The sequence below is a fragment of the Fukomys damarensis genome, unplaced genomic scaffold (assembly GCF_012274545.1).
Source record: "Fukomys damarensis isolate Sample0158 unplaced genomic scaffold, DMR_v1.0_HiC HiC_scaffold_2, whole genome shotgun sequence".
Taxonomy (NCBI): domain Eukaryota; kingdom Metazoa; phylum Chordata; class Mammalia; order Rodentia; family Bathyergidae; genus Fukomys; species Fukomys damarensis.
Genome location: NW_022900914.1, coordinates 61425918 through 61445553, shown reverse-complemented (window position 1 = coordinate 61445553; position 19636 = coordinate 61425918). Strand labels below are relative to the sequence as shown.

The 19636-nt window shown below is 42.1% G+C and overlaps 1 pseudogene; it reads right to left on the bottom strand.

Moving 5' to 3' along the window:
- Positions 1-1187: 1187 nt before the first annotated feature.
- Positions 1188-12475, bottom strand: LOC104863310 (annotated as a pseudogene).
- Between the last annotated feature and the right edge of the window lie 7161 nt (positions 12476-19636).

The window sequence follows — 19636 nt, the reverse complement described above, 5'->3', positions numbered from 1 at the left end:
CTATTCATTTCAGATGCCCCCTTCTGGACTTGGTCTTTAAATTTGGAGGGTTTGATTTTTTTTTTAAGTTCTTTATATATTCTAGATAGTAGTCCTTTGTCTAAGAACAGCTGTTGAAAATGTTTTCCCACAGTGTGGGTTTTCTCTTTACTCTGGTGGTTTCTCTGGGCTGTGCACAAAGCCTTTTAATACGAAGAACTCCCAGTTGTTGATTCTTGATGATAGATCCTGTGGGAATGGGGTTTTGTTCATAAAGTCTTTGTCTATACCAATATCTTCAAGAGCTCTATCTATTCTATCTTCCAGCAGATTAAGTGTTTCTGTTTTAATATTTAGATCTTTGATCCATTTTTTCCTCCTCCAGCTTTACTTGAATAGTTTAAAATTAGATTTTCTATTTTCTAGGACTTCAGTTGCTTTTTCCACCTGACTTTTAAAACCTGATTACAGCCGATGAAATAGTTGTCTAAGTGATCTAGTATACAACAGTAACATCTCAATTTCTTTGAAAATGCATTTCTCTGTAATTCCTGAATATCTCTGCGTATCAGCATTTACTCTGGGCTTTTGATTCAGTCTTTGCAAACCTGTGTTCTAAACCTTTGCCATCTCCACCTGTGCGCCCACCACCACGACTGTGATGCAAGCGTCCCTGCCTAGGTGTCTATCTCAAGTTCTCACATAGCCAGCAGTGCGCACACTTGCCTTTTCATTCACTCCCACTCAGCTGCTTGTTCTACAAAGAGACAGATGTTACTTGATGTTACTTAACAGCTACAGAAAATCCAAGGCCATCCTTCTGCTAAAATTAAATTTATTCAAAGAAGTTCATTGACCCTTCCAGAACTGGTTTTATCTTCTACATGGGAATATATTTGAGAAGCTCAGGATGAGCTTGTGGTCTGGCAACTCTTTCCATTCACCAATCCATATTCACCAGTGGCATGGAAAGGGGGTTCTTTAACAAAGCATTTATACATAACACCTTTACCAGCTAAATATGAACATTTTTTGGAGTTAAATGCAGAAAATCAACTTTTTTCCACCCTTTTTCTCCCTTCACACGGCAAGGAAAACTCCCTGGCTTGGGAGTAGCCTCTATCTGCCAACCTTTGGCCAGTGAAGAGGATTCAGAGAAAATAATACAACCATCAGTCAGAAAAAGGAGGGGCAACAAAGGAAAATAATTAGGCTGTGGTCTCAGTTGTGCACTCCCGTGCAAGATGCCCTGACACGCCACAGCACTAGCAGTTTTCACTCGTCTTGCTGCAGTTGATGGCTACGTGGTCTCACCACACCTATAGCACTTCTTGGTGTAGTCTTTCTGAATGTGTCCACCAGAACAGCACTTCTGCTCATCTGCACGGTCACAGTCGCGAGCCAGATGGCCTGGTTGCCACAGTTGTAGCAGCACTGCTCCCGCTCTCTCTTCGGCTCTGTGCGGTCCTTGGCAATGTGGCCACTTCTACCACTGTTGTAGTGGGCACCTTCGGGGTGATCACAGTCCTTGGCAAGATGACCAGACGCACCACAGCAGTAACAGATGCCTGGAAGAGACAAACTGGAAACCTCTGGCACAGCTTCTCATTCCATGACCATGGCCTCCAGCCGTCAGGCATTCCCAGGCCCAGTGGCCAGATAGCCTACACTTAAAGCACCCATTGCGGTTTGTGGCTAAAGTTAGATCTCCTGCATCTGATTGGACCTGCAGTGGCTGAGACTCGGATACAGGCCTGAAGAAGGAGGCTCATGAGGCAGCTGCTGTTTATTTTCCGGGTCCTTGCCTGAGCCACACACAGTCTCTAATCCATTTTTATTTTAGTTTATTGTGTGCTGAAAGATATTGGTCTAGTTTCAATCATTGCCAAGTGGAAAGCCAGTTTTTCCAGCACAGTTTATTAAAGATGGTATCTTTCTTCCAGTGAAGGTGTTTGGCTCCTTTGTCAAAGATCAGTTGGTTGAGTATGACTGGAGTTATTTCTGTGTTTTCTAATCTGTGCCATTGATCCTCACTCCTTTTTTTCAGTTCCATGCTGTTTTCATCACAGTAGCTTTGTAGTATAATTTCAAGTCAGGGATTGTGATGCCCCTGCCTTGCCTTTGCTGCCTAGAATCACCTTTGCTATTCTAGGTCTGTTCTGGTTATAAATGAACTTTATGGTTGTTTTCTCTAATTCTGTAAGATATGCTTTTGGAATTTCGATCAGAATTGCAATTAAATCTATAAAACAGTTTTGGAAGTATGGCCGTTTTCACTCTCTTGAGAACCCTGCTCTTTTGAAGCTCACATCAAAGCCTAGATTCCTGCCTCAGCCAAGGCACCTTTCCATGGAAATAATTCTGTTTCTGTCAGCCTCAAAGGCAGATGGTGGTGTTAAAACAGAATCTTTCCCCTAAAAGGGAAGTATGACTCTCACACCAACAAAAAGACCACATATTAATGTTTTACTTCACTCATGATTGAGAAAATGGATGATGTGTCACAACCAGTTTAAATTTTTTTTAATCTCATTATATGGAGTGTAGGGAGTTGACATGAATGTGACCAAGGAGGCAAAACAAGTTTGCTCCACCAAGACATAGGGAAGTCCTCTGAACCTCTGCCACACAGCAGATTTTCATGTCTGTAGAGAGGAATTATTTTGTATCACTGTTGTTTGTCTATAATTTACAAAACTGCAGATTAGCTTTCACAGAATCAGATCACCTGGAGCAGCATCCTGTGCAGCTTCACAATGCAGAGCTGGCCACAGTGCACAGCCAACTTCAAGGCTTCCGCATCTCTGGTCCTATCTCTCCACCCACAGGGATTCACAGAGAGAATTCTTTATTGCAGGGGACTGCAACAAACCTGGCTTTCTCTGGCTAGGTGGCAGTAGCACCCGAATAATTGACTTTAACAGGGCTGGTACACTTAATCACATCCTGCAAGGGTTGTTAATTTCTGGTGACAATTTTTGCTACTAGCCTTTCTCTATGGATGACACAATGCAAGTTTTGAAACCAGCAAGCCGTCCAGTCATAGCAGCCACTCTATCCATGCAGGTACCATCACAAAATGACCAGTTCAGTTTTTTTCTGATATGTAATCATTCAAATACTTGAATAGTTTTGCAGCTATAGTGTTGCTTGGCAACAAAAGTGCATATAACATATCTTCATGCACATCCTCCTGAAAAAAAAAAAAGTCACACAGAAAACAAACATTGCTGTCTTGCTCTGTCAACATCAATAGACTGGTCAGCCTGGATTGTACATCATGGTGATTTGTTAATCCTCTCTAACAACTGTACGTCAATATCTTCTGCTATTTCATCAATTCATCTAATTATGGCCCTAGACAAAAAAGGAACACATACCACCTTTTGAACTACAGTCTCTTCAAAAAGTTCACAACAAATGTCCTTAGCAGTAAAGCAGGATTAACTCTTTACCAATAGTAAAGGGCTTCTTAGCTTTAACAATGGAACTATTGAAGACTCCAGCCATGGGTTTTGATCTCCCACAAGACAATATAATGCAAGTGAGATAGCAAACAAAAAAACACAAACACAGAGACTTTAAGAGAAAGCTGGGTCTCAGGCTAATCTAAGCTTCTCTGAGCAGCAAAGACAAAAGGCACCAAGATATCCAATATTTAGTTATTACAAGAGTAAGAAGCAGGGGAGCAGGGTATACTTTGGGACACCTGGTGACAGCAGGTATCACAGGCAGGACTGTAAAAGGGAAACATTTGAATATCTTGCTGGAGAGAACAAACGAGTCATTCATAGCAAATGAATTTAGTTGGAGTCCAGCTGACCTTGGCTGGAAGTTAACTCAGCAGGGCCCTGCCACTTCATGGACCAGGACTTAGGTCTCAGTAGCAGCCCCAATTCTGCTATCTGACATGCCCATTTGAGTCACATAAAGCTTTGGTCAGATCCCTAATATAAAATAGTCAAATTATGGAGAGTCAAGAAACCTGTGCCACTTATATCCTTCCTGGGTAGGAATGTCTGACACAACTAACCCTTAAAATGATGTTCTTAATGCAGACACATTAGATGAAATGGTGACTTTCAATAATTACTCCTTTCTTTGTGTTCAAATTTTTATCTTTTAAGAAACTCCAAGGTTAGTCTTTTAATGCAGGGTACTTGGTCTCCACATAGCAAAGCAGTTTTGAAGGTTTTGTGGTTTCATTGAATAGTTAGCCAGCATGTATTATATGAAGCAGACTTGGAGAATGTGGACCACATGAAATAATTAACCTATAATTTGAGTAGACTCTTTGCATTTTCTTTTAAACACAGCTTTCTTTTTGTTGGCAGTCTTAGAGTTATCTGCTGTCTCATCTTTGGGTCTTTCTTCCTTTTCAAAGAAGCTGTCCAGTGACATTTGTTTTTTACTCGTTTTGGTTAGGGTTAGCTGGTGGGCTTACCAAACCTAGGACTGAGATAAGTGTACAGTTCAAGAAGGAGGCATGGGTGGAAGTGGTAAACAAAATAATGGGCAGACCATAAGCAGAATATAGTAAGTGTCAGATTCTGATGTAAAAAAACTGCTGACAGGTGCAGCTGTACAATCAAAGTACATCATCTCATTTGCCACACTAAAACCCTGCTACCAGATGCAGCTTAATTGCTACTTGCCACTCCCTGATAAGGTTTTGATATGATTCTGCAAGCAATTAAATTTATTATAGTCTCTGTGCAGTCAGATCTTATCATAATTACTTTCTTGTTGCTGGGGGAAATACCCCACACGCACATTCACTAGTTAAGAAGAAGTTTATTTTGGCTGACAGATTGTAGAGGTTTCAGTTCATAGTTAAGGGCTCCAAGGCAGAGTGGCATGGCAGAGGAGCATTGCTCACGGCATGGCTGGCAGGAAGCATGGCAAAATCAAGGTAACAGGAAGGATAAATACTTTCACACTATCCCCACCGTGACCCATGACCTCCCACCAGGGTTTACCTCCCAGCATCACACCCAGCTATAAAACTATCAGTGGACTAATCCATTATCACATACCCATGATCCAGTAGTCACATCGCAAAAGCCCCACCTATGACCTCATGAGGCTCTGGGGAGGTACCTACATGTAAACCATAACAGACCTCTCTGCTAATGTCAATCTGTATTTGCAGCCACTGCTCGGTGCTAGCATCATTACCTCAGCTACACTTCAGATCATCAAGCATTAGATTCTCAGAAGGAGTGCACAACTCAAATCCCTCGTATGCATACTCCTGTGAGAATCTAATGCCTTTGCTGATCTGACAAGAAGCAGGGCTCAGGCAGTTATTGAATGATGGAGAGCAGTTGTAAAGACAATCGAATCTTTGCTTTCTTACCTGAGTATTTAGGTAATTAAGGGCCCTTGATCTACAGAGGCCTTTTCTTGAGGAACCCAGAGCTTTTGAGTCTGGTCTTCCCCTTCCTAAGACCTCCCTGCCTGCCCCACCCTCAAAGAAGTAACAGGTGATCCACTGTGTGAAGAGGATTCTTTGTGACCAGATCATGTAGGTTTCAGTGACCAGTTTCAATCCTCTTCTCCCTTTCTTTCTTAATGGTTGTGACTCTCTCAGGTGAAAAGCCCCTCCCAGGGAGGGCTTCATGATGGAAAATCTTTCACTTCTAGGTGACAGAAAACCAAGCTCAAACTGACCCTAGGAACTTATTGGTTCTCCAAACCAGATAGTTCTCTGCTCAGATATCAAAGTGGATGACTATAATCTGCGTCTTAGCTTGGCCCCCACTAGATTGGTGCCATCTTCAGAAGAGCTTCTCAGTGTCACCCCCAAGATGGCTTCCAAGAGTGTCAACTGTGCATCACTTAACCCCTGAGCAAAAGCTTTCCTTTAATTAGCCATTCTTAGAAAATGTGCCCACTCAGAGCTAATCAGAGGGGTGGATTTTCCCGAGTTTAAGACCCAAATTCTTTACAAGGTAGAGTTATCTTCCTTGGAAACCCATGGACTATGGAAAGGAAACAGAATAAAAGTTAGGATACTGTTTCTGGGAGGAAGGAAGAAACTGATACTGTGAAGTAAAAATAGGATATGGCTGCTTATGTACAGAAGTACCAAGACTATCTATCTTCTGCTTCTATTGTTTTTATTCTGTTCAGATAAATTGTATTTGTGTTTTCATAGAATGTGGTTTCAAATTCTTTTGAGCTCAGGGGGAGTTATAAATATATTAATCAATAAATAAAATATTACAGTGGCTGGAATCTCTTGTATAGAGACCCACCATCTACTAGTGCCAGGGACATGGTCCATGAGTGAGCAATGCAGCAAACTGGGGAAAAAAGAGCTAGAATTTAAATATTTGCATAGGCAATTCTTATTCTGGATATTTTACATGAAAAAGCTGATTCGCAATATGTTTTACTTATATATTATCACAACCCACCGCAGTGTCTTGCAAATGTCTGTTTCCCTAACTGGATAAAGAAGATGTGGTTTTTCTATAAAATGGAATATTACTCAGCCATAAAGAATGAGAAAATAGATTCATTCATAGGAAAATGGATACATATTGAATATATACTCCTAAGTGAAATAAATAAGTCACACATGTGTAAATACCGAAGTTTCTCTAGTGTGAATAAACTGCAATAATACATAAGATCCTAATAAGATTACTGACATTGTGAAATGGGAAGAAAGGGGCTAAAGGTGTAGGGAAGGTGGAATGGGTAGGGGAAGGGTAATAAGGGAAAAGAAAAAAATGTGAGATAAAGAAAAGATGGAAATAAAATGCTTGTAGATGGGGAGGGGAGGAGGGGGTGAAGGGAGGGCAGGGACAAGGGGAAAAAATGAGAACTAAGACCTGTCATATAAAGGTACAAGATCCCAACAATGAAAGTAACTGTACTGTATCCCTAAAATGTACCAATAAACTCAATTAAAGCTGAAAAAAATAAAGATGAAGATGATAGATTTATACAGCCAAGAAGCAAGAACCACTTGCAATGACTGAAAGGATATACAGATTCCAAACTAAGGTCTAGGAACAGTCCCTCTTTCCTCCCATTCATCACATTCTACCTACACACACTACCTTCTTTAGAACCCTCAGGCCCAGCCCTCTTGTATCAAACACAAGCTGCCTGGTGCAGCCATTGATCAACTCTGTATTGCTGCAGCAGCTTCATAAATTCTCTCCCTTGCCCCAGTTTGAACTTTCTTCTACAGCCATAGGAGCAATTTTTAAAAAGCCAAATCTAATCATGTCATCCTCTTTAAATTTTACAAGGCACGTCACTGTTCTGGGGATTAAGTCTAGGCTTCTTAAGAAAGCATGCAGGGCTCCCTGTGAGCGAACCCCTTCCTTTTCCTTCAGCCTCATTTGCCCCACTGACAACCTCATGATTGCATACCGAATCATCGCTTTTATATTAGCTGATCCATGATTGCTCTCTCCTGTACCTATTTCAAATACATATGCCTATACCTACTTTCCCCACTAGGGGGCAAGCTCCTTGACTTCAGAGTCCAAAGCCCGCATATAGCCTTACATTGGCACGTGGTAAGCACTTGATATGTAGCTACTGAATGGATAATTAATGGATCAAGTCAACATATTAAAAGTTCAATGCAACCCAGAAACTGTATAATTGCTAACAGTTTATCAGCATGAGTTATCATATATGGAGGGTATATGGTATAATGAAAAGGATAAAGGAAGAATAGAAATTGAGTTAGAAGAACCAGCTTCTAGATCCACCTCTGTCACGGGCCGGTAAAGGCTTCCTGCATTTCATGGCTCCTGGCTTCTCTCTTGCACCACTCCAGCACCTCGGTCCTGTGGTTGCATCTCCTACTACTCACTCTAGTTTCCTGCTGCTCTCTCCTAAGGACCCTTGTGATGACACACAGCCCACACGGGTAATCTAGAATGATCATCCTTCTACCTCAAGAAGCTGAAATTAATCCTAGGTGCAAAATCCCAAGTAACATTTGTTATATAAAGTAACATTCAAAAGTTCATGGGGCAGGGGATGCCACAGATAACTCTAATCAAAAGAAACCTGGACTTCACAGTTTTAGACAAAATTAAATAAAGTGGATTATACATTTAAATACGACATACACAACTAAAAATTTTTAGACAATTATGTAAGAGAAACTTTTGAGGAACCAGGGCTTGGTGAAGGGCACTTAAACAGACACCCAGAACAATCCAAAAAAGAAAAATTGATACATTGGACTTCATCAAAATAAAAAAGCTTTGTCCTCTGAGGGAACTTGCTAATGATAAAAAAGATAAAAAGACGAACTCCAGACAAAAGAAATACTTGCCAACCGCATATATCTAGAATATTTAAGATTATCAAAATTCAGCAATGGGGTGAAAAACTAAAAGTGTAAATAAGGATCAAAATGTATAATTGATAATGTGAAATTGGAAGAAAAGGTCCAAAGGGGAAGGGGAAATGGGATGGGTTGGGAAAATGAAAGAAGGGAATGGAATTAATATGAGAAAGTGAAAAAAATGGAGACAAAGTCTTTGTAGATAGGGTGGGGTGGAGGGGTTGAAGGGAGGGCAGGGGAATGAGGAAAAACTAAGAACCAGGATAGATTACATAAAGGTACAAATTTCCAATGAAGAATGTCATTATACTGTATACCTAAAATGTACCAATAAACTTAATAATAATTAAAAAATGAAAGCAAAAAAAAAAAAACCTCAACAATAAAAACAGAAACAAAACCCTAAAACCAAACAAGCCAGGAAGATGGGCAAAAACACATAAAAGGACAATTAATTAAAGAGGATCGACTGAAGGCAAAAACAGCACAGAAAAAGGTGTTGCACATCACTGGCCCATAGCAAATGCAAATTAAAATGATGGTTAGATGTTTTCCCCCACCCGACAGAACAGTGGAAATAAAAGTGGTGGCAGCACCAAACGCTGGCCAGGGTGTGGGGAAAACATCTCTCCTGTACTGCTGGTGGGGATGTAAAATGGCATAGCCACTCTAGAAAGCAGTATGGCAATTTCTATAAAAAGAAAGTAAATACATAGCTACCATATGACCCATTGGTTGCACCCCTGCACATTTATCCAAAAAAAGTGGAAACTCGGATCTGCACAAAAACCTGTGCATGAATGTTCACAGAGGCTCTATTTGTAATAGAAAAAATTGGAAATAACTAATGTTCTTTAAAGTGCAAATGGTTAAATAAGTCAAGGCACAGCATGGCCATTCCCTTAACCTTCACATCAATTAAAATTAGCCAGAGGGCCAGGGATTTAGCTCAGCGGTTCGGTGGCCTGCCTTGCAAGCACAAGGACCTGAGTTCAATCCCCGGTACTAAAAAAGCCGGGCATGGTGGAGCACGCCTGTAGTCCCCTCACTTGGGAGGCTGAGGGCGGAGGATCACTGAGTTCGAGACCAGCCTGGGATACATAGTGAGTTCCAGGTCAGTCTCAACTACATAGTGAGACACTGTCTCAAAAAACAAACAAACAAAAAATTAGCCGGGATTTTTTTTTTTTTTTTTTTTTTGGCACTGGGATCAAACCTTGAACTTGTGAGGCAGGTGCCACCGAGCTAAATCACCGGCCCCAGAATTAAGCAACTATTGCTACTCAGAACAATTTAGATGGATCTCAAGGACACCCTGGAGAGTGAAAAGGGCCAACATCAAAAGGTTGCACGCTGCATGATTCTTTCCCTTAATGTGGTCAAAATGCGGTTATAGACATCCAGGACCCATGTGCAGTTGGTAGGCTTAGGGTTGTGGGACTACAGAGGGCAGCACAAAGGAGGTCTTTGTGGAGATGGAGCAATTCTGTATCTTAAGTACAGTAACACCTAGATGAGCTTACCCATGGGATAAAATAACATAGAACTGCCCAATATCAATTTCCTAACTTGATATTGTGCTATAATCATTTAGGATACAACCATTTTCACCACTTCCTGTGGATGTATAATTATTCTGACATAACGAGTTAAAGACACACTTCTATTGTATATGAACTATGCTGCAATAAAGTTACTTTTTTCAAATGGTCCATTAAAGGTAGGACAAAACACAGTGTGAGAGCCTGAACACACCCTTTGCAGGCAGAAAGAACCTAGTCTGAATCTTTGCTCTGTCGTTTACTGTTTTATTTAATCTCAGAAAAATCCTGAAAATTCATTTTGTCATCTTTAAAATAGATATATTGTCCACATGACAAGGTTGCTGTCAGGAGAAATAATCTATGTGGAAAGGCTTCGTATGAGTATTTCACAGATTTTAGTTCCTTTCTTTAATTCATTGTAAATTTCTCAAAGAAAAAATTCATAAAAATTAAAAAATTTTTTTCAGTTTTCTCTGTGTTAGTTGTTTGAAATATGGTGACAGCATCAGGACTCTGTCAGCCTTACTTTCTCGATGATTCTGGGTCAGTGAATTCACCCAGCTCAGAAATTCGTTTGTCAGGAAGCAATGCTAACAGTGGCCACAAGGTGGCAGGCCACCATCTCTGTTTACTGACTAATTTGGTCACAAGAGGAACTGGTAACTTCCTAAATTTAGATCATGAAGTTTTTCTGTGCTTCCTGCTGGGAAGAATTTCTGGGACAGCCTAATTTTTCAGATGTCATGGCTCTGAGGTTTTTAAAATGATTTAATAATGTACTAAATATAATACTAAGTTTGGTTCAACAGTCTTATCAGATACTTATCAAGTTCAAATAACACACACTATACTAAGGACTTGAGGCCAAAGCTATATTAAATATTCAGGCTTCAAAGTATATGTGGTGTGTGTGTGTGTTTTTCTATTGAATTTGCCTATATCATGTCTTATAAGGTATTGCAAAAGTATTGGTTCTTCTTTCATACCTAACTCCAAAGTTTAGAAGAATAAGACTTAAATGGACAGATTGAGTCTCAGCTAGACTTCAAATCAGCTGTTCAACTTCCTCAAGAAATCTCTGGTCCAAAGTGACCAGCTTGTCCCAGTTTTCCTGGTGCTTTCTCAGTTTTATAGCTTAAAAAATCCCACATCCCGTAAAGCCCTGGGAAACTGGACGGTTGTAGGTCCCCCTACCTAGAGACAGCCCCTCCCTTCCACCCAGACCAAGGGGATATTGGTCGGAGAAAGGGGAGTGGATTTCAAAATGACGCTGTCCTGTTTCGTCACAAAGCCTGTCTCACCTTGACATCAGCTAGACACAGCGCTGCCCTGTGAATACCAGACAACATCCGGAAGCAAATCTGTCATCCTAATCCTGGGAGACCTCAGTAACGGCATGAAGAAAACTCTGGGAGAGGAGGCGCTTTAGCTTGGATTGCCAAAGACACTCTGAGGAGGCAGCAGTGAGCTGAGCCCTAAATGAAAGGAGGGAAAATAACATAAGGGGCAGGGATGTCACAAGTAAAGAGAACAGGGCCAGGGCTGTGAAATGAGAAATTTAAAGTGATAGCAGAACCCAAACAGAAGTTTGATGTGGTAAGACAAAAGGAGAGGAAGGGTGAAAGGTGGGTTTGTTAGGGGTGAATCGCGTTTGGCAGTGACCAGTTCACAGATCTTGCTGGCCTTGGTAAGGAGTTTGGATTTTGTTTTTTTGTAGAAAAGCTATTGAGAGACTGGAAATGAGGAAGGATGTGGTCCAGTGTGTGTTGTAAAACAATCACCCCACTGCTGTGGACAAACAGAAACCATTCAGGACACTCCACCATAGGAATCACACTCATAGATTGGCCAGCTGAGAACCTTGCCGCATCATGTAAGGGGCAGGGTAGAGAGACCACAGCTCTGGTGTGCCAGGCCTCCGGGGGTCAAACTTGAGGGCAGTTTAGAGACTGGCATTGGCAACCTCAGAGCAGAACAGTGGTGAGAATTCTGGGGGCAAAGGCTGGAGCTCCAAAGACAGGGATGTTTAGTAGGTTTCCCAAATGGTCCTTTCACCTGCTCTTCTGGGGACCCCATTTTACCTTTGGATATGACACAGACATGCAGGTAGTGATTCTGGGATGAAATGTGGGGAGTGATGAAGTGGGTGCTGCTAAAAACACTCACCTATCCACACTGTTGGCCAACTTGCCACCTTCCAAGGCCAAGGAGCCTGTGTTGTATTGCTCTTTTGGCTGCCGGGAGGCCCCTGTGGTTACAAATGTTCAGAATAAATTAGGGGGACTCAGTAAGTGGATCACCTGGGCTGAGGGCTGTGGCCTCCCAGCAATGCCAGGGCTGGGGACTCAGAAAGGCCTTCAGGTCGAGGAGGAAACGGGGTCTCAGTGGGGACCTAGCAAGGTGCATCTGTGCACGGCCTGGAAACCAGTAATGAACACGCTGCTGCAACTATACCAGCTCTCCAAGGTAAATACAGCTCCAGTCTCCATGGCCAGCTGTCTCCACACCAGGTTGTTTGATTTGTCAGAGCCCAGAGTGGGAAGAGACACAGGCATCCCTTGATAATGATATCACCTGAGAGGAGCAGCAGCTGGGCTGGTGGGTGAGCTGCCAGCCAACTCCCCATGGGTGGACCTATGCCAGCCCGGGCTAATCACCAGGCCTTATTGAACAGCCTTGTTCTGTCCTCCAACCCCCGCAAGGCACAGTCTTTCACATGTAATACTCGGGCCCTCCAAGGAAGCAGACTTAGAAGCCTTCCCTTGTTGAGTCCTTGGTTAGCCTGAAATAAAGGAATAGCAGATAGCCAAACATGCTAGTGGCACATGCCCATCGCAGAACTAGGGAGGCTGAGGCAGGAGGAACACGAGTTTGATGACAGCCTGGACCATACAGCAAGACCCTGTCTCAAGGAAGAGTAAGAGAGAAAGAAAGAAAGCAGATAGATGTTTAAATCTCTTTTCTCATAGGCCACTGTCACTGGTCACGGTCCTAGTTGTTAACACCCCATCAAGTATTTCTGCCATTGTATCTGGCCATGAATATACTTGTATGTCCCCCACTCTCACCTGGGAGCTTCCTGGGGGGGAGCTTCTACCCCTACCCCCAGACCTAACAGTTTTGCTGCAATCTACAGGGCAAGATGACTGCCTCTTAACCTGTCACTTTCCCAACTTATCTCAGTTCTGAGTTTAAATATCACTGGAGTCCTTATGATTGACAGGATGGGAATCAGATCCACAGCCCAAGATGGGAGGTTAGGGGGCTTTTGCCTCCACAATATGGGAACAGGCACTAGAAGAGGCTGGAACTGAAGTACAGGGAGCCAGTGCACAGCACCCACTATACCTGGCTACTCTTACCTTTATTTTACCCTCTCCTCCAAATGCCCAGGAACTTGCGAATCATCCAGTGTGAACTGTGGGCCAGTAGTATCAGCACAGCCTGGGAATTTTTAGAAACTGTCTCAGGCCCTGCTCTTACTCAGTTAGAATCTGCATTGAATAGGCTTTCTACCTAGAGTGATTTTGTGGGTGAGAAGCACACCGATTTAGAAACAGCTTCTAAAAATCTAACATGCAGCAAAATCAGAAAACTAATATCCTAAGGCTGAGAAGCCTTTGCTTTGGGCTTTGTATTCTGGTCTCAGTGCTGAGGGATCATGGTGTCTTGCTTTGCTGTCTCACTGAGGTTGGGTGCCAGGACCCTCTCTTGGTCTGAATAGAGCTTCAAGCAATCTCAGAATTCCGTTACTAGTCCAGCAGTTTGCTGTTTACTTGGAGAGACCATGAAGAACAGAAAGATGATGAAAAATTTAAACTTCCAAATTACCATTGGAAATAAATTTCAAGACAAGAGAGTTTCAAAATGAACTATGCTCTTCTCCTACTTGAGTATTTAAAACAATTATCTAGACACTATGTATGTCCACTAAAATGCCACAGAAGTGAATTGTATATTAACAGCATAGTGCGTTTTCTTAATTGATACAAATGCTTTCAGATTGTTCATATTTATAAGAACATGCATTGCACAATCAACTAAAACTTGAACTAGAACATATTTTCATTATGCTGATACCACCGGACATGTCATGGGACCTATGAAGGTGTGGTCCATTGCATTCTAAAGCAGTTCAACTCTTGGTTTAGTTCCCAGGTAGACCCATATAATAGCCATTTTTCAAGACATAAGGGAATCCAGGATATATCCATTGAATCAAATATTTGGTATAATGTGTTATAGGGTATCTACATCTATATACTGTCTTTTCAAAGGTAGAGTCTAAGAAATATTTGGTATGGCTGGTTTTTCATTCAAAGCTGGTCATATCCCACCCACAAAGACTGAAAGGTACAGCCACATAGGTGAACAGTCTTGCCCCTTCCCCCTCCCTGTTGCTCTACTTGTCCAGGCAATTATATCACATGACCTCTACAGCCTGTAGTGAGGCCATTTTTCATCAGATGGTAGAAGATGTAAGTGGCCAACTTCTATATGTATTTTCATTAGCCAGAATTAGAAAAGTTAACATGTCAAAACACAATAAGATGTCTGAGCTAGTTTATTGTGTCAATAAACAAGTAGTATCAAAATCAGTTTGAGTTCATCATTGCCAGGCACTATTTCGTGAGTGACAGGGTCTGGCTTCTAGCGGTAGTATCTCCAAAAAGGAAAGACTGAAAAGAAGAAAAGGGTAAATTTCAGAACAGAAAAAGGGGAAAGAAGTGAAATTTGGAGAATATTTAGAAGGTGAAACCAAAAGATATCAAAACGTCTTCATGAATCTGAGGTTAAGAACTTAAATACACAGGTCTAAGAAAATTACTGAGGTCAAGAATATTCTGTGACCTGTCTTAGATACTTTTCTTGTTGCTGAGACAAGGTACCTGATGCCCAAAGTTAACGGAGGAACTGTTTATTTGGTTCATAGTTTGTAGAGGTTTCAGTCCATAACCAGCTGGCTGTAAGGCAGGGTGGCCTGGCAGAGGGGCATCGCAAAGGAGAAACAGTTCATGGCAGGAAGAAGGAAAGCAAGCAAGCAAGGAATTTTAGCAGCTTCTTTCTGTCCCTCTTATTCTCTAGCTAGGCTTCTTGGCTTAGGGTGATACCAAACCAATCAGTGTACTGATTTAGTAACACACACCCTTAATCCCAGCATCACACACTCTCAATTCCGCCACCTCTGAAAAAGCCCCATCTAGGACTGCATGAGGCTTTGGGGGGACATCTAGACACAGCCATAACAGCTCCTTTATATACAGTGGACTATTACTCAGCTGTAGAAAAAGGATGAAATCTTGTCATTTGCAGCAGTATGGATAAGCCCATAGGACATTAAGATAAATTAAGGCAGGCCCAAAGGACAAGTACTGCATGTTCTTATATGTAAAAGGTAAAAAAGTTGGTCTCATGGAAGTTAGGAATTGAATCACAGTCACCAGGAAATGGGAAGGGGTGGGAATAGGAACGGATGAAGAGAGGGTTGTTAATGGTTGCAGGAGTAAAGTTGGGTAGAAGGAATAATTTCCATGCTCTATATACATAAAGCCCACTAGGACAACTATGTTTGATGGTAGTAATTGTAAATTTCCAGAGGAGCAAGTAGAGAGGAGTTTGAATGATCCCAAGACAAAGAAATGGTAAATGTTTACAGTGAAATAGGAAGAAAAGGGCTAAAGGTGTAGGGGAAGTGGGAAAGGTAGGGGAAAGGAAATAAGGGACAAGAAAAAATATGAGAAAAGGAAAAATGGAAATAAAGTTTTTGTAAATAGGGAAGGGTGGAGGGGTGAAGTGAGTACAGAGGTATGGGGAAAAAATGAGAACCAGGATCTGTCGTGTAAAGCTACAAGATCCCAATGATGAGTGGAACTGTACTGTCTACCTAAAATGTGCCAATAAACTCAATGAGGGGAAAAAAAAATAAAGAAAAGAAATGGTAAATGTTTACAGTGATGGATAAGTCAATTACCTTGATCTAATTAATCACTACAAATGTATACATGTATTGAAATAGTGTATGTCTATACTATTGCCTTGATAAATAATTCAGTGTGTAAAATAGTATAAAAATACCAAAAAAAAGGAAAAGGAATATTCTCTGCCACCCACCAGACCCGCAGAGATGTAGGCCTGCCTGCCTTCTGTCCCACCTGCTCCACCTGGTACACACCAACCCCTCCGCGAGTCTCCCATCGGTCTTCCAGACATTGCATGCTGCATGGTATGCTTGCCTTCCCACTATTGGCTGGTAGCCAGCAGCTTGCTTCCCATTTCTATGTTGGCCTTCTATTAAGTTTTTAATAATTAAACTTAAAGCTTTTAGTGTTTGGAGAATAAAGAAACTCTTTAAGGGACTTTTGAGATAATCACACAAACTGAGGCTGGCGTGGTGGTCTTTAGAGGGGGCTCAGCCCACTCTATACCCCGCCTCGGCTGTGCCTGAGTTCAGTGTTCAGTTGGGCCCTCGCCTCCTCTGTGGAGGTCATATTGCAGAGGTGATGAATGGCCTGGGAAGAAAGTGACTCAGCAACAGGCAAGGTGGACCCAACCCCACAGCACTGCTGGGGAGGTGCTTAGTTGTACGCCTTAAATTGGCTGGCCAGGCTATTGTACCAGCTTGCTGTCAATCACTAGTCTCAATGCTCTGAAGGAATATTTTCACTGACATCAACACTTCAGGTGATAAATGATGAATAACTGGATTAACTTCTCTACTATGGGTGAGCCGGGTACAATTAGTTAAAAGCCTTAAGAGAAAAGACGGCAGAAAAAGGAAATTCTGCTTCCAAATTACCTTTAGAATTGGTGCTGCATCAAATCTTCCCTGGGTTTCCAGCCTGCCCTACAAATTTCAGATGTGCTTGTCCACGGAATCATGACAGACAAACTATAAGATATGACCCTTCCATCCCCAGGTCCAGCTCTCCCCATTACCCATAATTCACTTGCCAGTGTAAAATTTAAGCCCTGAGGCAGGGAGAGAAGTAGTATAAAGGGGACACTACAACACAGGGGCTTATGTTCTGCAACTCTCCAAAAAGTAAGCCTTCTGAATGGAGTTTCACTGCTGATTGGAGAGGCGTTAACATGCTGTAGGGTCATTTGGAAGGGGTCCAGGAATGGGGGCAAGTAGTGAGGAGCTGTGGCAGCCTGCAGGACGGGACAAGACTGCAGGAGCTAGAGCCTAGGTCTGAGCATGGCGCGACTGTCCTGCATTGTGTTTATTCCCCAAGCTAGAGAGGAAAGGGAACTTACCCAGAGCTGCAAACCAGCCTTACCTAGAGGCATTGGACTCTAATCTGTGAGCATTGCAGGAATATTTGCAGAGAAGTTTCTCTAGAAACCCGAGACTTCCTTTTAGATGCACAGAGCACTGAGTTTAATAACATTACTCTTGATGAAACTTTATTTTGAGATCACTTACTAATGGAGTTTGGACATCTTGATCAGATTTGCTTGCTGTTAAACCAATGAAACAATGTGCTAGTGCAAATAAAATTTATGTCAAAGCTGTCTGCATTATTGAAGAAAAATGGTTAATTTTTTGGCTAAAAAAATTCAGATTCTCAGCAATATACTCTCCTTGGGTCTCTCTCTCTCTCTCTCTCTCTCTCTCTCTCTCTCTCTCTCTCTGGGTTAAGCAAAATAGTGCAAATTTCTGGGGCTTTTTCAGAGACTTGAAAACAATTTTGCTTTATAAATCACTAGATGATGGAGAACTCTGGGGACAAAATTTCCTACACTTATTTTTCCATGGGATCTTTTTTTAAAGAACCATTTCTTGGGCCGGGCATGGTGGTGCACACCTGTAATCCCAGCACTAGGGAGGCTGAGGCAGGAGGATCACTGAGCGTTCGAGACCAGCCTGGGCTACATGGTGAGTTCCTGGTCAGTCTCAACTACATAGTGAGACCCTGTCTCAAAAAACAAAGCAAAACAAAACAAACAAACAAACAAAAAACCAAACAAACATTTCTTGGGACTCATGGTTCATGGAACACGCAAACTAGTAGTAATCTTTCAATGATGGATTTCCTATTATTCCTGCAGGCCTTCCTGTTTTCTTTTTGTCTTTGTTTTCTTACAGAACAAATCCCTTAGTTTAACATGAGAGGCCCTTTGTGATCTGTTTCCTTCCCCTACAGTGGTATCTCCCGAAACTTCTGCTCAATAATAGATTATTTTTCCCCATAAGCAGAAGAAAATGCATTTGTTGTGTTTGATTTTGGTATAATTTTTTAAACTATCTTTCTCAAAATGAATCATAAGAAAAATGTTTACTATATTAAAGTGGAAGATAAATTTTAAAAATACGTCATCAGTAAGAGCTTTTCTGCCTTCGGAAGTTTGCTGTAACGTAAGCATATTACTTCTCAGTTTTCAGGCAGCTTCAGATATCTTCATATATGTCCCTTGTATCTCATTATATAACATGATTTCCATTTCCCATGGAAGAGAAAATGAGGCATAGAATGAGTTTTGACCTAATGCTACATGTGCCCATGTCTTCGTCAATATTGATGCATTTAGAAGGACTCTATTTAAGCACTGTACTATAAAGACACAGATGAGAACATTGGAAATGGCCTAGGCTGCCTTGGAAGACTGGAGAAACCAGCCTTTGGGCCTGCCTTGGATGGATAAATAAGGTTGCAGGCTGTGACAAGGGTTCAGCTTCCTTAGTACATGCGATAGGCATCCAGCCTCTCATTGATGATGTTTTTGAGATAAATGTTAGTGAAGTCTTAAAGTAATCTTCCCTTTCGAAATCAGAGATTGGACAGCACAGTCCCTTGTTGTGTACAGACACACACATATACATATTCTGAAACATGTTGGTTACAGCACATCAATGTCCCAAGAACACCTCATCAGGAAGCAAATATCAACTGCCAAGTGTCCGTGCTTTATGGTTGACTTGAAATCAAGTGAGACTACACTGTACCTTACTGGCTCTTGGTGCACTCTAACCCCAGAAAAGTCACAGCAACCAGGAGATAAACTAAAGCTAACATCAGGAGAGCCTTCCAGACAGTAGACTCAAAGCAACAGCTTCAAAATTCAAAATAATTTTTTTTTAATCTCACTGATATGCTTTTCAAGCCAGATTCACCATTGCTGGAGCCCACTAGGCCCAGGCCCAACTTGGACATGACAGGATTGACTGTGTCGTGGCACTTCCAGGCTTCTGCCAAAAGTCTTGTCCTGCTGCAAGGGCACAAAGGGGCTTTTAGATTTTAAAAAGCAATGAGTGGCTGGGTATCATGCTACAACCCTGAAGCCCCAGAACTCTGGTGGGGCCAAGGCAAGAGGATAGCAAGTTCAAATCCAGCCTGGGAAACTTAGCAACTTAGTGAGACCCTGTCTCAAAGATAGAAAGAAAAGGGCTGGAGATGTAGCTCAGTGTGAAATCCCTGGGATCCATAATCAATAAATAAATAAGGCTGGGGATGTAACTCAGTAAAAAGACCAGGGATCAGAACCACACCTGCTCCCAACCCAGCAATCATCGATCAAGCGCCGGGAGGTAGGCCGGGCCCCGATCCACCGCGGGAAGGAGAACCACACCTGCTCCCGACCCAGCCACCATCGCTCAAGCACCAGGAAGGTAGCAGCGCGGGAGCCCCTGAACCCCCATAATCCCCCCCCACCCCCGCACTCTCAGACCTCCTGACTGTGCAAGTCTTTGGACCCACTCTAAAAGACAGAGGTGGTCATCAAGGGTATTTTTCTGAGTTCCCAACTTTGAACATCTTTAAAGAAAGGGCGTGGGAAACGTGTAATA